At 42.1% G+C, this 4,733-nt stretch overlaps 1 non-coding gene across 1 annotated transcript; it reads left to right on the forward strand.

Moving 5' to 3' along the window:
- The first annotated feature begins 583 nt into the window (after positions 1-583).
- On the forward strand, positions 584-721 carry LOC119944273. Its single transcript, XR_005455768.1, has one exon. It is a non-coding gene; the product is annotated as a small nucleolar RNA SNORA7 (small nucleolar RNA).
- The last annotated feature ends 4,012 nt before the right edge of the window (positions 722-4,733 follow it).

Below are 4,733 nucleotides of genomic sequence, written 5' to 3' on the forward strand. Positions count from 1 at the left end.
TAAGCACTTTGATAAGTGTGCTGAAAGCCTTTCAAGTTTCACTCCAACCTCTAGAATTCTGTCCCTATTCTCTGCTCTAATCTGATTTTGTAACTTCCTGCCCCAGAAAGCAAATCACCAGAGAAACTCTTGCCCCCTCCTACGACGGAAGGGAGAAATCTAGACCATCTCCCTCCCTCCCTTCTCCTCCCTCCTTTTCTTCATGGCAAAAAGAGTGTCACAAAGAGGGTCAAGTTGGGGCCCTGTTACAGGCCCTAGGAAAACAAAAATAGTATTGGGATAGAGCTTCCAGCTCCCAAGAGAAAAATCCATAAACAATGATCATAATCCACGTCAGTGTGAGCGAACGGGTGAGTGTGTCTGTGGGAATCAGTCAATCGTATTTATCTAGCGCTTATTCATTCATTCATTCAAATGTATTTATTGAGCGCTTACTGTGTGCAAAGCACTGTACTAAGCGCTTAGGAGAGTACAATATAACAACACATTCCTGGTACAACAAGCTCACAATCTGGAGGGGGAGACAGACATTAATATAAATAAATAAATTGCTAGATAAATAAATAAATACTAAGCCCTTGGTTATCTCTCAGAGTTGCCCCTGGAGAGTTTCCAGTACTCTACCAGTCTCGACTGTGGGAGGGAGAGTCAAGCAGAGGCCTGTCCATTCCATTCCTAGCCTGGCCAGTGGCTAGCAAGTGGCAGACAATCTGCTACAAGTCAAAACTCACTTGTGCTGGGCAGCAGAGGCAAGAGAGAGAGTCGAGGGCAGAGACTCAGGTTTACTCCGCGGAAGGCGGCAATGGTAAACCGCTTCCGTATTTTTACCAAGAAAACTCTATGGATCCACTACAGGAACTATTGCAGATGGAGGTGGGGCATTCTGGGAGAGATGTGTCCATGCTGTCGCTATGGGTTGGAGATGACTAGACAGCACAAGACAACAACAAGCCCTTGGGAGAGAACAATATAACAATGAACAGACACATTCCCTGCCCACATAGAGTTTATAGTCCAGAGGGGGAGCTTACAGGTGAAAGAGAGGGAGAGAGAGAGAGGGAGAGAGAGAGAGAGAGAGAGAGAGAGAGAGAGAGAGAGAGACAGAGAGAGAGAGAGAGTATGTACCCTTTTTGGACCCCATCTACTCTGAAAGCAAAACTCCCAACTGAGTTGGAAAATGGTTTCTCAGTATGGCACATTGAGTTTGACTAAAAATGAAAGTCATGCAAAGCCACTCTTAAAGGCAGCCCAGCTTCTGGGGAGAGTTCAGAGGTAACTGGTAAAACCCTAGTGAGAGGCAAGGAGTGACATGAGGAGTTTTCTCCTCTCCCCAGGTTCCATCCTCCTCGATTATCTCATCGCCTCTGCACCAACTTCGCGCTCACATACTTACAACCCCTGAACATATATATCGATTTATATACTCTATTACTTAAGTAAGGGCCTGGGAATCAGAAGGACCTGGATTCCAATGCTGACTTCGCCACCTGTCTGCTGTGTGACTCTGGGCAAAACGTTTCACTTCTCAGGGTCTCAGTTCCCTCATCTGCAAAATATGGATTAAGACTGTGAGCTCCATGTGGGACATGGACTGTGTCCAACATGATTATTTTGTATCTGTCCCACCACTTAGAACAATGCCTGGCACGCAGTAAGCATTTAACAAATGCCATTTTTTTAAAAAAAGCATTTGCTCATCTCATATCTTCTTTTTCTTCTTCCTCCTATCTGTAAATATTTTAGTGTCTGCCCACCTGGAGGGCAGGGATCTTGTCTAATTCTTTACTTTTTCAAACACTTGGTACAATGCTCTGCATCCATAGTTACTCTATGAATACCTTTGATTGATTAATACTGAGTTTTTTAGTTTGTTTTTTAGTGGTATTTGTTATGCACTTACTATGGCTCAAGCACTCTTCCAAGTACTGGGATAGATAACGTTTATCAGGTCAGACATAGTCCCTGTCCCTCATGGAACTCAAAGTCTAAGTCGGAGGGAATAGGATTTAAACCCCCTTTACAGCTTGAGGAAACTGAAGCACATAGAAGTTAGGTGACTTGCCCAAGGTCACACAGCAAGCAGGTGGCAGACCCAGAATTAGAACCCAAGTCCTCCTAGGGCTGGCTCTTTCTACTATGCCATGCTGCTTCTGTTGTGCTAGGACTCTGATATTATCTTGTTTAGAAAGACAGGATTGAATATTTGACTATTTTGAATATTTGAGTATAATTGGAATATCGTTACTATTAATTTTACCCAATAATGATGGTATCTATTACTATATACCAAAGACTGTGATAGGTACAAGATGATCCAATCTGACACAGACCCTGACCAACATGGGGCTCAAAGTCTAAGATGGAGAGAACGGAGCTGGAGGAGAGATTTATTTTAAGGTTGAAATTTAATTTATCAGAATTTTGTATTGTATTCTCCCAAGCAGTTAGCATAGTGCTCTGAAACTGGAATCAATCAATCAATCGTATTGATAGAGTGCTTTCTGTGTGCAGAGCAGAACACTCAACTCTTGGGAAACTACAATATAACAGAGTTGGTAGACATGTTCTCTGTCCACAAGGAGCTCTAAGTGCCAGGCAATGAACTAAACACTGGGGTAGATACAAGATATTCGGGTTGGGCCAAGTCCCTCTTCCTCGTGGAGCTCATAGTCTTAATCTCCATTTTACAGATGAAGTAATGGAAGTACAGAGCAGGGAAGCGACTTGCTCAAGTTCACACAGCAAAGTAGCAGAGCTGGTATTAGAACCCATGTCCTTCTGACTCCCAGGCCGCTCCTCTATCCACTAGGCCACCACTTCTTTTCTTTTTATAGGTGAGGAAACTGAGACTCAAAAAAGGTGACTTACTCAAGGTCAAATAGCAGGGCAGTTGCAGAAGTGCGACTAGAACCCAGATCTCCTGACTTACAGGCCTGTGCTCTTTCCACTAGGCATGTTACCCCTTTTAACTAAAGAAAAAGTTGTCATGCAAGACTTGAAAAAGAAAAATGCACATTAAATATAGTCATGTATTTATTGAATTGTACTCTGCCAAGTGCTTAGTACAGTACTCTGCATACAGTAAGTACTTAATAAATGTCAATGCCTGTTTATGTCATCATCATCAATGGTATTTATTGGACGCTTACTATGTGCAGAGTGTTGTACTAAGGGCTTGCTTGGGAAAGTATAATTCAACAGAGTCAGTAGACACATTCCCAGTCCTCAACAAGCTCACAGTCCAGAAAAAATTTCATAAACATTCATGTGCTTCAAAAATGCAGTCAAGAAATCAAACTAAAATAAAAAGTACTTTTCTCAAGTGAAGTATTGCTTATGGCCATTTCCCGGTAACTGCTTGAAATTCACAGAAAAACATCATGAAAAGCATTAGATCCTCAAATGCTTCAGGAACATTTAAATTTACAATGGTATTTCATAGGAAGCATCAATATAGGAGGAAAATGCAACTGACAAAGTAGGTGGAGACACTGTGAAATCATTTAAGAGGCCAATTTGTTTTTACTATTTCTAAGGGGTTCAGAACAATGTATTAATTAAAATGAGGGTGGGACCTTTTGGTCTCTAATGGGCCTAACAAAATGCATTGTGTTGTTTTAATGAAAATAGGGAGGAAAGAATAAATAGGAAGAGAGATAAGGAAAAAAAAAGAATTGCATATTGCAAGGAGAATGAGCCAGGCCCTGGGGTTATCTTCCCGTCTGGGTTCTGTATTTAGCTCTACTCTTTAATCCCATGAAAATAATTTAACTTGTCTGGCCCTCAATTTCTCCATCTGTAAAATGGGATGCTAAGATTAGCCTAGTTCCCATACCTAAATGATTTTAAAGACCTTGGAAATATAAAGCTGGTGAACTGTAAGATCCTTGTGGACAAGAATCATATCATCATCAATTGTATTTATTGAGCGCTTACTATGTGCAGAGCACTGTACTAAGCGCTTGGGAAGTACAAATTGGCAACACATAGAGACAGTCCCTACCCAACAGTGGGCTCACAGTCTAAAAGACCTACCAATATCTACCAACTTGATTTTATTGTACTTTCCCATCACGTACTTTACACAGAGTATTTAATAAATTCCACTGATTAATAAAGGGCTAAAGAAATGCTAAATAATCATCATCTGCACAATGAGTCCTTTCCTCATGGGTTCCAAGACAGGATGGGAAGTCCCTTTTGAACCAGGAACTGCATCAAAATGAAAGCCTGTGTATTCTTCCTGACAGTACAGCCCTGTGATCAATGCAAATGCCTAATAACTGTAATTATGGACTGACTGAATGAATGAGGCTTGGGAATGAGGCTTAGCCTAGCGGGAAGAATCTTTTGCAGGCTCCTTCCCTGCCTCCCACCCTGTGACAGTAGAGGCCCTTCATGGCTCATTTCTAGGTCCCCTTCTATTCTCCCTCTACACCCACTCCCTTGGAGAACTCATTCACTCCCATGGCTTCAACTACCATCTCTCTGCAGATGATTCCCAAAACTACATCTCCAGCCCTGACCTCTCCTTCCCTGCCATCTTGCATTACCACCTGCCTTCAAGACATCTACTTGAATGTCCTGCTGGCAACTCAAATTCATTCATTCAATCATATTTATTGAGCGATTACTGTGTGCAGAGCACTGTATTAAGTGCTCGGAAGAGGACAATGAAACAGTGATGTTCCCTAGCATGTCCTTATCTTCCCAACCAAACCCTGTCCTCCCCA

Source organism: Tachyglossus aculeatus, chromosome 22 (genome assembly GCF_015852505.1).
Source record: "Tachyglossus aculeatus isolate mTacAcu1 chromosome 22, mTacAcu1.pri, whole genome shotgun sequence".
Classification (NCBI taxonomy): Eukaryota; Metazoa; Chordata; class Mammalia; order Monotremata; family Tachyglossidae; genus Tachyglossus; species Tachyglossus aculeatus.